The following is an 18,294-nucleotide window of genomic DNA, read 5'->3' on the forward strand; positions in this document are numbered from 1 at the left end:
CACCGCTCATGATCCTCCAAATTTTCAGACCGTTTCATGCTCTTCATATTTTTGACACCTTTTGAAGCTCTTCATATTTTTCACACCTTTTCAGGCTCTTCATGTTTTTGAAAACCACTTCATGCTTCTCCTATTTATCAGACCGTTTCATGATCCTCATGAATTTCACACATTTTGAAGCTCTTCATATTTTTCACATCTTTTCAGGCTCCTCATGTTATTGCTCACCGTTTCATGCTCCTCCTATTTATCAGAACGTTTGATGCTCCTCATATTTTTGACACCTTTTGAAGCTCTTCATATTTTTCACACGTTTTCAGGCTCTTCATGATTTTGAACACCGTTATTGCTCCTCCTATCTTTCAGACCGTTTCATGCTTCTCATATTTTTGACACCTTTTGAAGCTCTTCATATTGTTCACACCTTTTCAGGCTCTTCTTGTTTTTGAACACCGCTCATGATCCTCCAAATTTTCAGACCGTTTCATGCTCGTAATATTTTTAACACCTTTTGAAGCTCATCATATTTTTCACACCTTTTCAGGCTCTTCTTGTTTTTCCACACCACTTCATGCTTCTCATATTTTTCAGACCGTTTCATGCTCCTCATGAATTTCACACCTTTTGAAGCTCTTCATATTTTTCACACCTTTTCAGGCTCTTCATGTTTTCCACACCGTTTCATGCTGCTTCTATTTTTCAGACCGTTTCATTCTCCTCATATTTTTGACACCTTTTGAAGCTCTTCATGTTTTTCACACCTTTTCAGGCTCTTCTTTTTTTCAACACCACTTCATGCTCGTCCTATTTTTCAAATCGTTTCATGCTCATCTCATTTTTGACACCTTTTGAAGCTCTTCATATTTTTCACACCTTATCACGCTCTTCATGTTCTCTAACACCGTTTCATCCTCCTCCTATTTTTCAGACCGTTTCGTCCTCCTCCTATTCTTGACAGCTTTTGAAGCTCTTCATATTTTCACACCTTTTCAGGCTATTCATGTTTTTCAACACCGCTTCATGCTCCTCCTATTTTTCAGACCGTTTCATGCTCCTCATATTTTTGACACCTTTTGAAGCTCTTCATATATTTCACACCTTTTCAGGCTCTTCATGGTTTTAACACCACTTCATGGTGCTCCTATTTTTCAGACCATTTCCTGCTCATCGATTTTTGACACCTTTTGAAGCTCTTCATATTTTTCACACCTTTTGAAGCTCTTCATATTTTTCACACCTTTTCAGGCTGTTCATGTTTTTGAACACCGCTTCATGCTCCTCCTATTTTTCAGACCCTTTCATGCTAATCTAATTTTTGACACCTTTTGAAGGTCTTCATATTTTTCACACCTTTTGAAGTTCTTCATATTTTTCACACCTTTTCAGGCTGTTGATGTTTTTGAACACCGCTTCATGCTCCTCCCTTTTTTCAGACCGTTTCATGCTCCTCATATTTTTGACACCTTTTGAAGCTCTTCATATTTTTCAAACCTTTTCAGGCCCTTCATGTTTTTGAACACCGCTTCATGCTCATCCTATTTTTCAGACCGTTCCATGCTCCTCATATTTTTGACACCTTTTGAAGCTTTTCATTTTTTTCACAACTTTTCAGGCTCTTCATGTTTTTGAACACCGCTTCATGCTCCTCCTATTTTTCAGACCGTATCATGCTCCTCATAGGTTTCACACCTTTTGAACCTCGTCATATTTTTCACACGTTTTCAGCCTCTTCATGTTTTTCAACACCACTTCATTCTCCTCCTATATTTCAGAGAATTTCATGCTCCTCATGTATTTCACACCTTTTGAAGCTCTTCATATTTTTCACACCTTTTCAGGCTCTTCATGTTTCTCAACACAACTTCATGCTCCTCCTATTTTTCAGACCGTTTCATGCTCATCTCATTTTTGACACCTTTTGAAGCACTTCATATTTTTCACAGCTTTTGAAGCTCTTCATATTTCTCACACGTTTTCAGGCTGTTCATGTTTTTCAACACCACTTCTTGCCCCTCCTAATTTTCAGACCGTTTCATGCTCCTCATGTATTTGACACGTTTTGAAGCTCTTCATATATTTCACACCTTTTCAGGCTCTTCATGGTTTTAACACCACTTCATGGTGCTCCTATTTTTCAGACCATTTCCTGCTCATCGATTTTTGACACCTTTTGAAGCTCTTCATATTTTTCACACCTTTTGAAGCTCTTCATATTTTTCACACTTTTTCAGGCTGTTCATGTTTTTGAACACCGCTTCATGCTCCTCCTATTTTTCAGACCCTTTCATGCTAATCTAATTTTTGACACCTTTTGAAGGTCTTCATATTTTTCACACCTTTTGAAGTTCTTCATATTTTTCACACCTTTTCAGGCTGTTGATGTTTTTGAACACCGCTTCATGCTCCTCCCTTTTTTCAGACCGTTTCATGCTCCTCATATTTTTGACACCTTTTGAAGCTCTTCATATTTTTCAAACCTTTTCAGGCCCTTCATGTTTTTGAACACCGCTTCATGCTCATCCTATTTTTCAGACCGTTCCATGCTCCTCATATTTTTGACACCTTTTGAAGCTTTTCATTTTTTTCACAACTTTTCAGGCTCTTCATGTTTTTGAACACCGCTTCATGCTCCTCCTATTTTTCAGACCGTATCATGCTCCTCATAGGTTTCACACCTTTTGAACCTCCTCATATTTTTCACACGTTTTCAGCCTCTTCATGTTTTTCAACACCACTTCATTCTCCTCCTATATTTCAGAGAATTTCATGCTCCTCATGTATTTCACACCTTTTGAAGCTCTTCATATTTTTCACACCTTTTCAGCCTCTTCATGATTTTGAACACCGCTTTATGATCCTCCTATTTTTCAGAATGTTTCATGCTCCTCATATTTTTGACAACTTTTGAAGCTTTTCATATTTTTCACAACGTTTCAGGCTCTTCATGTTTTTGAACAGAGCTTCATGCTCCTCTTATTTTTCAGACCGTATCATACTCGTCATATTTTTCACACCTTTTGAACCTCTTCATATTTTTCACACCTTTTCAGTCTCTTCATGTTTTTCAACACAACTTCATGCTCATCCTATTTTCCAGACCGTTTCATGTTCCTCATGTATTTTACACCTTTTGAAGCTCTTCATATTTTTCACACCTTATCAGGCTCTTCATGCATTTGAACACCTTTTCATGCTCCTCCTATTTTTCAGACCGTTTCATGCTCCTCATAGTTTTGACACCTTTTGAAGCTCTTCATATTTTTCACACCTTTTCATGTTCTTCATGTTTTTCAACAACGCTTCATGCTCCTCCTATTTTTCAGACCGTTTCATGCTCCTCATATTTTTGACACCTTTTGAAGCTCTTAATATATTTCACACCTTTTCAGACTCTTCATGATTTCCAACACCGCTTCATGCTCCTCATATTTTTCAGACCATTTCATGCTCATCTCATTTTTATCACCTTTTGAAGCTCTTCATATTTTTCACACCTTTTGAAGCTCTTCATATTTTTCACACGTTTTCAGGCTCTTCATGTTTTTCAACACCACTTCCTGCTTCTCCTATTTTTCAGACCGTTTCATGATCCTCATATTTTCGACACCTTTTGATGCTCTTCATATTTTTCACACCTTTTCAGACTCTTCATGATTTTCAAAACGGCTTCATGCTCCTCATATTTTCACACCATTTCATGCTCATCTTATTTTTGACACCTTTTGAAGCTCCTCTACTTTTGACCCCTTTAGAAGCTCTTCATATTTTTGACAACTTTTCAGGCTCTTCATGTTTTTCAACACCGCTTCATGCTCCCCCTAATTTTCAGACCGTTTCATGACATTCATATTTTTGACACCTTTTGAAGCTCCTCGTATATTTCATACCTTTTCAGACTCTTCATGATTTCCAACACAGCTTCATTCTCCTCATTTTTTTCACACCGTTTAATGCTCATCTCATTTTTGACACCTTTTGAAGCTCTTCATATTTTTGACACCTTTAGAAGCTCTTCATATTTTTTACACCTTTTCAGGCTCTTCATATTTTTCAACACCACTTATTGCTCCTCCTATTTTTCAGACCGTTTCATGCTCATCTCATTTTTGACAACTTTTGAAGCTCTTCATATTTTTCACATATTTTGAAGCTCTTCATATTTTACACACCTTTTCAGGCTCTTTATGTTTTTCAACACCATTTCATGCTCCTCCTATTTTTCAGACCGTTTCATGCTCTTCATATATTTGGCACCTTTTGAAGCTCTTCATATTTTTCACACCTTTTCAGGCTCTTCATGTTTTTCAACACCGCTTCATGCTCCTCCTATGTTTCAGACCGTTTTATGCTCCTCATATATTTGACACCTTTTGAAGCTCTTCATAATTTCCACACCTTTTCAGGCTCTTCATGTTTTTGAACACCATTTCATGCTCCTCTTATTTTTTTTTTATTGTTATTTTTTTTTAATTTTTTTTATTATTATTATTTTTTTTCCCAGTCGGTTTTGTCATACATTGATATGAATCAGCCATGGATTTACATGTATTCCCAATCCCAATCCCCCCTCCCACCTCCCTCTCCACCCGATTCCTCTCGGTCTTCCCAGTGCACCAAGCCGGAGCACTTGTCTCGTGCATCCTACCTGGGCTGGTGATCTGTTTCACCATAGATAACATACATGCTGTTCTTTTGAAATATCCCAACCTCGCATTCTCCCACAAAGTTCAAAAGTCTGTTCTGTATTTCTGTGTCTCTTTTTCTGTTCTGCATATAGGGTTATCGTTATCACCTTTCTAAATTCCATATACATGTGTCAGCATGCTGTAATGTTCTTTATCTTTCTGGCTTACTTCACTCTGTATAATGGGCTCCAGCTTCATCCATCTCATTAGGACTGATTCAAATGAATTCTTTTTAATGGCTGAGTAATATTCCATGGTGTATATGTACCACAGCTTTCTTATCCATTCATCTGCTGACGGGCATCTAGGTTGCTTCCATGTCCTGGCTATTATAAACAGTGCTGCGATGAACATTGGGGTGCACGTGTCTCTTTCAGACGAACCTATGGACACCTTATTTTTGACAAAGGAGGCAAGGATATACAATGGAAAAAAGACAACCTCTTTAACAAGTGGTGCTGGGAAAACTGGTCAACCACTTGTAAAAGAATGAAACTAGAACACTTTCTAACACCATACACAAAAATAAACTCAAAATGGATTAAAGATCTAAATGTAAGACCAGAAACTATAAAACTCCTAGAGGAGAACATAGGCAAAACACTCTCCGACATAAATCAAAGCAAGATCCTCTATGACCCACCTCCCAGAATATTGGAAATAAAAGCAAAACTAAACAAATGGGACCTAATGAAACTTAAAAGCTTTTGCACTACAAAGGAAACTATAAGTAAGGTGAAAAGACAGCCCTCAAATTGGGAGAAAATAATAGCAAATGAAGAAACAGACAAAGGATTAATCTCAAAAATATACAAGCAAATCCTGCAGCTCAATTCCAGAAAAATAAATGACCCAATAAAAAATGAGCCAAAGAACTAAACAGACATTTCTCCAAAGAAGATATACAGATGGATAACAAACACATGAAAAGATGCTCAACATCACTCATTATTAGAGAAATGCAAATCAAAACCACAATGAGGTACCATTACATGCCAGTCAGGATGGCTGCTATCCAAAAGTCTACAAGCAATAAATGCTGGAGATGGTGTGGAGAAAAGGGAAACCTCTTACACTGTTGGTGGGAATGCACACTAGTACAGCCGCTATGGAAAACAGTGTGGAGATTTCTTAAAAAACTGGAAATAGAACTGCCATATGACCCAGCAATCCCAATTCTGGGCATACACACTGAGGAACCCAGATCCTCTTATTTTTCAGACCGTTTCAAGCTCCTCATATTTTTTACACCTTTTGAAGCTCTTCATATATTTCACACCTTTTCAGGCTGTTCATGTTTTTCAACACCGCTTCGTGCTCCTCATATTTTCAGACCCTTTCATGCTCCTCATATTTTTGACACCTTTTGAAGCTCTTCATATTTTTCACACCTTTTCATGCTCTACATGTTTTTCAACACCGCTTCATGCTCCTCCTATTTTTCAGACCGTTTCATGCTCCTCATATTTTTGACACCTTTTGAAGCTCTTCATATTTTTCACACCTTTTCAGGCTCTTCATGTTTTTCAACACTGCTTCATGCTCTTCCTATTTTTCAGACCGTTTCATGCTCCTCATATTTTTGACACCTTTTGAAGCTCTTCATATTTTTAACCCCTTTTCATGCTCTTCATGTTTTTGAACACCGCTTCATGCTCCTCCTATTTTTCAGACCGGTTCATGCTCCTCATATTTTTGACACCTTTTGAAGCTCTTCATATATTTCACACCTTTTCATGTTCTTCATGTTTTTCAACACCGCTTCATGCTTCTCCAATTTTTCAGACCGTTTCATGCTCCTCATATTTTTGACACCTTTTGAGGCTCTTCATATTTTTCACACATTTTCAGGCTCTTCATGTTTTTCAACACCGATTCATGCTCCTCATATATTTGACACCTTTTGAATCTCTTCATATATTTCACACATTTTCAGGTTCTTCATGTTTTTCAAAACCACTTCATGCTCCTCCTATTTTTCAGACCGTTTCATACCCATCTCACTTTTGACACATTTTGAAGCTCTTAATATTTTCCACACCTTTTGAAGCTCTTCATATTTTTCAAACGTTTTCAGGCTCTTAATCTTTTTCAACACCGTCTCATGTTCCTCCTATTTTTTAGACCGTTTCATGCTCCTCTCATTTCTGACACCTTTTGAAGCTCTTCATATATTTCACACATTTTCAGGCTCTTCATGTTTTTCAACACCACTTCATGCTCCTCCTATTTTTCAGACCGTTTCATGCTCCTCATGTATTTCACACCGTTTGAAGCTCTTTATATTTTTCACACCTTTTTAGGCTCTTCATGTTTTTGAACACGATTTCAGGCTCCTCCTATTTTTCGGACTGTTTCATGCTCATCTCATTTTTGACACCTTTTGAAGCTCTTCATATTTTTCACACCTTTTGAATCTCTTCATATTTCTCAAACGTTTTCACGCTCTTCATGTTTTTCAACACCCCTTCTTGCTCATCCTATTTTTCAGATCGTTTCATGCTCCTCATATTTTTGACACGTTTTGAAGCTCTTCATATTTTTCACACCTTTTCAGGCTCTTCATGTCTTTGACAACCGTTTCATGCTGCTCCTATTTTTCAAATAGTTTCATGCTCCTCATATTTTTGACAGATTTTGAATTCTTCATTTTTTCACACCATTTGAAGCTCTTCATATTTTTCACACCTTTTCAGGCTCTTCATGTTTTTCAACACCGCTTCCTGCTCTTCCTATTTTTCAGACCCTTTCATGCTCCTCATATTTTTGACACCTTTTGAAGCTATTCATATTTTTCACAACTCTTCAGGCTCTTCATGTCTTTGAACACCGTTTCATGCTGCTCCTAATTTTCAGATCGTTTCATGCTCCTCATATTTTTGACAGATTTTGAAGCTCTTCATATTTTTCACACCTTTTGAAGCTCTTCATATTTTTCACACCTTTTAATGTTCTTCATGATTTTGAACACCACTTTATGCTCCTCCTATTATTCAGACCGTTTCATTCTCCTCATTATTTTTGAAACCTTTTGAAGCTCTTCATATTTTTGAACACCTTTTGAAGCTCTTCATATTTTTCACACTTTTTCAGGCTCTTCATATTTTTGCACACCGCTTCATGCTCCTCCTATTTCTCAGACAGTTTCATGTGCCTCCTCTTTTTGACACCTTTTGAAGGTCTTCATATTTTTCACACCTTTTCAGGCTCTTCATGTTTCTCAACACCGTTTCATGCTCCTCCTATTTTAAAGATAGTTTCATGCTCCTCATATATTTGAAAACTTTTGAAGCTATTCATATTTTTCACACCTTTTCAGCCTCTTCATGTTTCTCAACACCACTTCATCCTCCTCCTGATTTTCACACCGTTTCATGATCCTCATATTTTTGACACCATTAGAAGCTCTTCATATTTTTCACACCTTTTCAGTCTCTTCATGTTTTTCTACACCACTTCATGCTCCTCCTATTTTTCAGACCGTTTCATGATACTCATATTTTTGACACCTTTTGAAGCTCTTCATATTTTTCACACCTTTTCAGGCTCTTCGTGCTTTTCAACACCGCTTCATGCTCCTCCTATTTTTCAGACCGTTTCATGCTCCTCCTATTTTTGACACCTTTTGAAGCTCTTCATATATTTCACACCTTTTCATGCTCTTCATGTTTTTCAACACCGCTTCGTGTTCCTCATATTTTTCAGACCCTTTCATGCTCCTCATATTTTTGACACATTTTGAAGCTCTTCATATTTTTCACACCTTTTCATGCTCTTCATGTTTTTCCACACCGCTTCATGCTGCTCCTATTTTTCAGACCGTTTCATGCTCCTCATATTTTTGACACCTTTTGAAGCTCTTCATATTTTTCACACCTTTTCAGGCTCTTCATGTTTTTCAACACCGCTTCCTGCTCTTCCTATTTTTCAGAGCCTTTCATGCTCCTCATAATTTTGACACCTTTAGAAGCTATTCATATTTTTCACACCTTTTCATGCTCTTCATGTTTTTCCACACCGCTTCATGCTGCTCCTATTTTTCAGATCGTTTCATGCTCCTCATATTTTTGACACATTTTGAAGCTCTTCATATTTTTCACACCTTTTAATGCTCTTCATGATTTTGAACACCGCTTGTTGCTCCTCCTATTATTCAGACCGTTCCATACTCCTCATATTTTTGACACCTTTTAAAGCTCTTCATATTTTTGACAACTTTTGAAGCTCTTCATATTTTTCACACCTTTTCAGGCTCTTCATGTTTTCAACATCACTTCATGCTCCTCCTATTTTTCAGACCGTTTCATGCTCCTCTCATTTCTGACACCTTTGAAGCTCTTCATATATTTCACACATTTTCAGGCTCTTCATGTTTTTCAACACCACTTCATGCTCCTCCTATTTTTCAGACCGTTTCATGCTCCCCATGTATTTCACAACTTTTGAAGCTCTTCATATTTTTCACACCTTTTTAGGCTCTTCATATTCTTGAACACGGTTTCATGCTCCTCCTATTTTTCAGACTGTTTCATGCTCATCTCATTTTTGACACCTTTTGAAGCTCTTCATATATTTCACACCTTTTGAAGCTCTTCATATTTCTCAAACGTTTTCAGTCTCTTCATGTTTTTCAACACCCCTTCTTGCTCATCCTATTTTTCAGACCGTTTCATGCTTCTCTCATTTCTGACACCTTTTGAAGCTCTTCATATATTTCACACCTTTTGAAGCTCTTCATATTTCTCAAACGTTTTCAGGCTCTTCATGTTTTTCAACACCCTTTCTTGCTCATCCTATTTTTCAGACCGTTTCATGCTCTTCATATTTTTAACACCTTTTGAAGCTCTTCATATTTTTCACACTTTTTCAGGTTCTTCATGTTTTTGAACACCTTTTCATGCTCCTCCTATTTTTCAGACCGTTTCATGCTTCTCATATTTTTGACACCTTTTGAATCTCTTCATATTTTTCACATCTTTTCAGGTTCTTCATGTTTTTCAACGTCGCTTCATGCTCCTCGTATTTTTCAGACCGTTTCATCCTCCTCATCTTCTTGACACCTTTTGAAGCTCTTCATATTTTTCACACCTTTTCAGGCTTTTCACGTTTTTCAACACCGCTTCATGCTCCTCCTATTTTTCAGACCGTTTCATGCTCCTCATCTATTTCACAGCTTTTGAAGCTCTTCATATTTTTTAAACCTTTGAAGCTCTTCATATTTTTCACACCTTTTGAATCTCTTCATATTTATCAAACGTTTTCAGGCTCTTCATGTTTTTCAACACCCCTTCTTGCTCATCCTATTTTTCAGACCGTTTCATGCTTCTATCATTTCTGACACCTTTTGAAGCTCTTCATATATTTCACACATTTTCAGGCTCTTCATGATTTTCAACACCACTTCATGCTCCTCCGATTTTTCAGACCGTTTCATGCTCATCTCACTTTTGACACATTTTGAAGCTCTTCATATTTTCCACACCTTTTGAAGCTCTTCATATTTTTCAAATGTTTTCAGGCTCTTCATTTTTTTCAACACCGCTTCATGCTCCTCCTATTTTTCAGACCGTTTCATGCTCCTCATATTTTTGACACCTTTTGAAGCTCTTCATATCTTTCACACCTTTTCAGGCTCTTCATGTTTTTCAACACCGCTTCATGCTCTTCCTATTTTTCAGACCGTTTCATGCTCCTCATATTTTTGACACCTTTTGAAGCTCTTCATATTTTTCACACCTTTTCATGCTCTTCATATTTTTGAACACCGCTTCATGCTCCTCCTGTTTTTCAGACCGGTTCATGCTCCTCATATTTTTGACACCTTTTGAAGCTCTTCATATTTTTCACACCTTTTCATGTTCTTCATGTTTTTCAACACCGCTTCATGCTTCTCCTATTTTTCAGACCGTTTCATGCTCCTCATATTTTTGACACCTTTTGAGGCTCTTCATATTTTTCACACATTTTCAGGCTCTTCATGTTTTTCAACACCGATTCATGCTCCTCATATATTTGACACCTTTTGAATCTCTTCATATATTTCACACATTTTCAGGTTCTTCATGTTTTTCAACACCTCTTCATGCTCCTCCTATTTTTCAGACCGTTTCATACTCATCTCATTTTTGACACATTTTGAAGCTCTTAATATTTTCCACACCTTTTGCAGCTCTTCATATTTTTCAACCGTTTTCAGGCTCTTAATCTTTTTCAACACCGCTTCTTGTTCCTCCTAATTTTCAGACCGTTTCATGCTCCTCTCATTTCTGACACCTTTTGAAGCTCTTCATATATTTCACACATTTTCAGGCTCTTCATGTTTTTCAACACCACTTCATGCTCCTCCTATTTTTCAGACCGTTTCATGCTCCTCATGTATTTCACACCGTTTGAAGCTCTTTATATTTTTCACACCTTTTTAGGCTCTTCATGATTTTGAACACGATTTCAGGCTCCTCCTATTTTTCGGACTGTTTCATGCTCATCTCATTTTTGACACCTTTTGAAGCTCTTCATATTTTTCACACCTTTTGAATCTCTTCATATTTCTCAAACTTTTTCAGGCTCTTCATGTTTTTCAACACCCCTTCTTGCTCATCCTATTTTTCAGATCGTTTCATGCTCCTCATATTTTTGACACGTTTTGAAGCTCTTCATATTTTTCACACCTTTTCAGGCTCTTCATGTCTTTGACCACCGTTTCATGCTGCTCCTATTTTTCAAATAGTTTCATGCTCCTCATATTTTTGACAGATTTTGAAGCTCTTCATTTTTTCACACCTTTTGAAGCTCTTCATATTTTTCACAACTTTTCAGGCTCTTCATGTCTTTGAACACCGTTTCCTGCTGCTCCTATTTTTCAGATCGTTTCATGCTCCTCATATTTTTGACAGATTTTGAAGCTCTTCATATTTTTCACACCTTTTAAGGTTCTTCATGATTTTGAACACCACTTTATGCTCCTCCTATTATTCAGACCGTTTCATTCTCCTCATTATTTTTGACACCTTTTGAAGCTCTTCATATTTTTGAACACCTTTTGAAGCTCTTCATATTTTTCACACTTTTTCAGGCTCTTCATGTTTTTCCACACCGCTTCATGCTCCTCCTATTTTTCAGACAGTTTCATGTGCCTCTTCTTTTTGACACCTTTTGAAGGTCTTCATATTTTTCACACCTTTTCAGGCTCTTCATGTTTCTCAACACCGTTTCATGCTCCTCCTATTTTAAAGATTGTATCATGCTCCTCATATATTTGAAAACGTTTGAAGCTATTCATATTTTTCACACCTTTTCAGCCTCTTCATGTTTCTCAACACCACTTCATGCTCCTCCTGTTTTTCACACCGTTTCATGATCCTCATATTATTGACACCTTTAGAAGCTCTTCATATTTTTCACACCTTTTCAGTCTCTTCATGTTTTTCTACACCACTTCATGCTCCTCCTATTTTTCAGACCGTTTCATGATACTCATATTTTTGACACCTTTTGAAGCTCTTCATATTTTTCACACCTTTTCAGGTCTTCATGTTTTTCTACACCACTTCATGCTCCTCCTATTTTTCAGACCGTTTCATGATACTCATATTTTTGACACCTTTTGAAGCTCTTCATACTTTTCACACCTTTTCATGCTCTACATGTTTTTCAACACCGCTTCATGCTCCTCCTATTTTTCAGACCGTTTCATGCTCCTCATATTTTTGACACCTTTTGAAGCTCTTCATATCTTTCACACCTTTTCAGGCTCTTCATGTTTTTCAACACCGCTTCATGCTCTTCCTATTTTTCAGACCGTTTCATGCTCCTCATATTTTTGACACCTTTTGATGCTCTTAATATTTTTCACACCTTTTCGTGCTCTTCATGTTTTTGAACACCGCTTCATGCTCCTCCTATTTTTCAGACCGGTTCATGCTCCTCATATTTTTGACACCTTTTGAAGCTCTTCATATTTTTCACACCTTTTCATGTTCTTCATGTTTTTCAACACCGCTTCATGCTTCTCCTATTTTTTCAGACCGTTTTATGCTCCTCATATTTTTGAAATATTTTGAGGCTCTTCATATTTTTCACACATTTTCAGGCTCTTCATGTTTTTCAGCACCGATTCATGCTTCTCATATATTTGACACCTTTTGAATCTCTTCATATATTTCACACATTTTCAGGTTCTTCATGTTTTTCAACACCACTTCATGCTCCTCCTATTTTTCAGACCGTTTCATACTCATCTCAATTTTGACACATTTTGAAGCTCTTCATATTTTCCACATATTTTGAAGCTCTTCATATTTTTCAAACGTTTTCAGGCTCTTAATCTTTTTCAAAACCGCTTCTTGCTCCTCCTATTTTTCAGACCGTTTCATGCTCCTCATATTTTTGACACCTTTCGAAGCTCTTCATATTTTTCACACCTTTTCAGGCTCTTCATGTTTTTCAACACCACTTCATGCTCCTCCTATTTTTCAGACCATTTCATGCTCCTCATGTATTTCACACCTTTTGAAGCTCTTCATATTTTTCACACCTTTTCAAGCTCTTCATGTTTTTGAACACGGTTTCATGCTCTTCCTATTTTTCAGAGCGTCATGCTCCTCATATTTTTGACACCTTTTGAAGCTCTTCATATATTTCACACCTTTTCAGGGTCTTCATGTTTTTGAACACCGCTTCATGCTCCTCCTATTTTTCAGACCGTTTCATGCTCCTCATCTATTTCACAGCTTTTGAAGCTCTTCATATTTTTTAAACCTTTGAAGCTCTTCATATTTTTCACACCTTTTGAATCTCTTCATATTTCTCAAACGTTTTCAGGCTCTTCATGTTTTTCAACACCCCTTCTTGCTCCTCCGATTTTTCAGACCGGTTCATGCTCATCTCACTTTTGACACATTTTGAAGCTCTTCATATTTTCCACACCTTTTGAAGCTCTTCATATTTTTCAAACGTTTTCAGGCTCTTCATTTTTTTCAACACCGCTTCTTGCTCCTATTATTTTTCAGATCGTTTCATGCTCCTCATATTTTTGACACGTTTTCAAGCTCTTCATATTTTTCACACCTTTTCAGGCTCTTCATGTCTTTGAACACCGTTTCTTGCTGCTCCTATTTTTCAGATCGTTTCATGCTCCTCATATTTTTGACAAATTTTGAAGCTCTTCATTTTTTTCACACCTTTTGAAGCTCTTCATATTTCTCACACCTTTTAAGGCTCTTCATGATTTTGAACACCACTTTATGCTCATCCTATTATTCAGACCGCTTCATTCTCCTCATTATTTTTGACACCTTTTGAACTCTTCATATTTTTGAACACCTCTTGAAGCTCTTCATATTTTTCACACTTTTTCAGGCTCTTCATGTTTTTCCACACCGTTTCATGCTCCTCCTATTTTTCAGACAGTTTCATGTGCCCCCTTTTTTGACACCTTTTGAAGGTCTTCATATTTTTCACACCTTTTCAGCCTCTTCATGTTTCTCAACAGCACTTCATGCTCCTCCTGTTTTTCACACAGTTTCATGATCCTCATATTTTTGACACCTTTAGAAGTTCTTCATATTTTTCACACCTTTTCAGTCTCTTCTTGTTTTTCTACACCACTTCATGCTCCTCCTATTTTTCAGACCGTTTCATGCTACTCATATTTTTGACACCTTTTGAAACTCTACATATTTTTCACACCTTTTCAGGCTGTTCATGTTTTTCAACACCGCTTCGTGCTCCTCATATTTTTCAGACCCTTTCATGCTCCTCATATTTTTCACACCTTTTGAAGCTCTTCATATTTTTCACACCTTTTCATGCTCTACATGTTTTTCAACACCGCTTCATGCTCCTCCTATTTCTCAGACCGTTTCATGCTCCTCATATTTTTGACACCTTTTGAAGCTCTTCATATCTTTCACACCGTTTCAGGCTCTTCATGTTTTTCAACACCGCTTCATGCTTCTCCTATTTTTCAGACCGTTTCATGCTCCTCATATTTTCGACACCTTTTGAGGCTCTTCATATTTTTCACACATTTTCAGGCTCTTCATGTTTTTCAACACCGATTCATGCTCCTCATATATTTGACACCTTTTGAATCTCTTCATATATTTCACACATTTTCAGGTTCTTCATGTTTTTCAACACCACTTCATGCTCCTCATATTTTTCAGACCGTTTCATACTCATCTCATTTTTGACACATTTTGAAGCTCTTAATATTTTCCACACCTTTTGCAGCTCTTCATATTTTTCAACCGTTTTCAGGCTCTTAATCTTTTTCAACACCGCTTCTTGTTCCTCCTAATTTTCAGACCGTTTCATGCTCCTCTCATTTCTGACACCTTTTGAAGCTCTTCATATATTTCACACATTTTCAGGCTCTTCATGTTTTTCAACACCACTTCATGCTCCTCCTATTTTTCAGACCGTTTCATGCTCCTCATGTATTTCACACCGTTTGAAGCTCTTTATATTTTTCACACCTTTTTAGGCTCTTCATGATTTTGAACACGATTTCAGGCTCCTCCTATTTTTCGGACTGTTTCATGCTCATCTCATTTTTGACACCTTTTGAAGCTCTTCATATTTTTCACACCTTTTGAATCTCTTCATATTTCTCAAACTTTTTCAGGCTCTTCATGTTTTTCAACACCCCTTCTTGCTCATCCTATTTTTCAGATCGTTTCATGCTCCTCATATTTTTGACACGTTTTGAAGCTCTTCATATTTTTCACACCTTTTCAGGCTCTTCATGTCTTTGACCACCGTTTCATGCTGCTCCTATTTTTCAAATAGTTTCATGCTCCTCATATTTTTGACAGATTTTGAAGCTCTTCATTTTTTCACACCTTTTGAAGCTCTTCATATTTTTCACAACTTTTCAGGCTCTTCATGTCTTTGAACACCGTTTCCTGCTGCTCCTATTTTTCAGATCGTTTCATGCTCCTCATATTTTTGACAGATTTTGAAGCTCTTCATATTTTTCACACCTTTTAAGGTTCTTCATGATTTTGAACACCACTTTATGCTCCTCCTATTATTCAGACCGTTTCATTCTCCTCATTATTTTTGACACCCTTTGAAGCTCTTCATATTTTTGAACACCTTTTGAAGCTCTTCATATTTTTCACACTTTTTCAGGCTCTTCATGTTTTTCCACACCGCTTCATGCTACTCCTATTTTTCAGACAGTTTCATGTGCCTCTTCTTTTTGACACCTTTTGAAGGTCTTCATATTTTTCACACCTTTTCAGGCTCTTCATGTTTCTCAACACCGTTTCATGCTCCTGCTATTTTAAAGATTGTTTCATGCTCCTCATATATTTGAAAACTTTTGAAGCTATTCATATTTTTCACACCTTTTCAGCCTCTTCATGTTTCTCAACACCACTTCATGCTCCTCCTGTTTTTCACACCGTTTCATGATCCTCATATTTTTGACACCTTTAGAAGCTCTTCATATTTTTCACACCTTTTCAGTCTCTTCATGTTTTTCTACACCACTTCATGCTCCTCCTATTTTTCAGACCGTTTCATGATACTCATATTTTTGACACCTTTTGAAGCTCTTCATATTTTTCACACCTTTTCAGGTCTTCATGTTTTTCTACACCACTTCATGCTCCTCCTATTTTTCAGACCGTTTCATGATACTCATATTTTTCACATCTTTTGAAGCTCTTCATATTTTTCACACCTTTTCAGGCTCTTCATGTTTTTCAACACCGCTGCATGCTCCTCCTATTTTTCAGATCTTAACATGCTCCTCATATATTTGACACGTTTTGAAGCTCTTCATATTTTTCACACCTTTTCAGGCTTTTCATGTTTTTCAACACCGCTTCATGCGTCTCCTATATTTCAGACCGTTTCATGCTCCTCATATTTTTAACACCTTTTGAAGCTCTTCATATTTTTCACACCTTTTCATGCTCTTCATGTTTTTCAACACCGTTTCAGGCTCCTCCTATATTTGACATCTTTTGAATCTCTTCGTATTTTTCACAGCTTTTAAGGCTCTTCACGTTTTTGAACACCGTTTCTCTCTCCTGATATTTTTGACACCTTTTGAAGCTCTTCATATATTTCACAACTTTTCAGGCTCTTCATGTTCTTCAACACTGCTTCATGCTCCTCCTACTTTTCAGACCATTTCATGCTCCTCATTCTTTTGACAGGTTTTGAAGCTCTTCATATTTTTCACACCTTTTCAAGCTCTTCATGTTTTGAATACCGTTTCATGCTCCTCCTGTTTTTCAGAAAGTTTCATGCTCCTCATATTTTTGACACCTGTTGAAGCCCTTCATATTTTTCACACCTTTTCAGGCTCTTCATGTTTCTCAACACCACTTAATGTTCCTCCTATTTTTCAGACCATTTCATGCACCTCATATTTTTGACAACTTGTGAAGCTCCTCATATTTTTCACACCTTTTGAAACTCTTCATATATTTCACAGCTTTTCAGGCTCTTCATGTTTTAGAACACCTATTCATGCTCCTCTTATTTTTCAGACCGTTTCATGCTCATTTCATTTTTGACAGCTTTTGAAGCTCTTCATATTTTTCACATCTTTTGAAGCTCTTCATATTTTTCACACCTTTTCAGGCTCTTCACAATTTGGAACACACTTTCATCTTCCTCCGATTTTTTCAGACCGTTTCATGCTCCTCATATTTTTGAAACCTTTTGAAGCTCTTCATATATTTCACACCTTTTCAGGCTTTTCAGGTTTTTGAACAACATTTCATGCTCCTCCTATTTTTCAGAACGTTCCATGCTCCTCATATTTTTCACACCTTTTGCAGCTCTTCATATTTTTCACACGTTTTCAGTCTCTTCATGTTTTTCAAAACCGCTTCATGCTCCTCCTATTTTTCAGAACGTTTCATAGTTCTCATATTTTTGACACCTTTTGAAGCTCTTCATATTTTTCACACCTTTTCAGCGTCTTCATGTTTTCGTCCACCCCTTCAGGCTCCACTTCTTTTTCAGACCATTTCATACTCCTCATATTGTTGACACCTTTTGAAGCTCTTCATATATGGCACACCTTTCCAGGCTCTTCATGTTTATCAACACTGCTTCATGCTCCTCCTATTTTTTAGACCGTTTCATGCTCCTCATATATTACAAACCTTTTGAAGCTCTTCATATTTTTCACACCTTTCCAGGCTCTTCATGTTTTTGAACATGGCTTCATGAGCCTCCTATCTTTCAGGCCGTTTCTTGCTCCTCATATTTTTGACACCTTTTGAAGCTCTTCATATTTTTCACACATTTTCATGCTCTTCATGTTTTTCAACACCGATTCATGCTCCTGCTATTTTTCAGACCGTTTCATGCTCCTCCTATTTTTCAGGCCGTTTCATGCTCTTCATAGTTTTGACATCTTTGGAAATTCTTCGTATTTTTCACACCTTTTTTGCTCTTCAGCTTTTTCAACACCGCTTCATGCTCCTCCTATTTTTCAGACCGTTTCATGCTCCTCCTTATTTTCAGGCCGTTTGATGCTCTTCATAGTTTTGACACCTTTGGAAACTCTTCGTATTTTTCACACCTTTTTATGCTCTTCAGGTTTTTCAACACTGCTTCATATTCCTCCTATTTTTCA

This window comes from Dama dama, chromosome 8 (genome assembly GCF_033118175.1).
Source record: "Dama dama isolate Ldn47 chromosome 8, ASM3311817v1, whole genome shotgun sequence".
Lineage (NCBI taxonomy): Eukaryota > Metazoa > Chordata > Mammalia > Artiodactyla > Cervidae > Dama > Dama dama.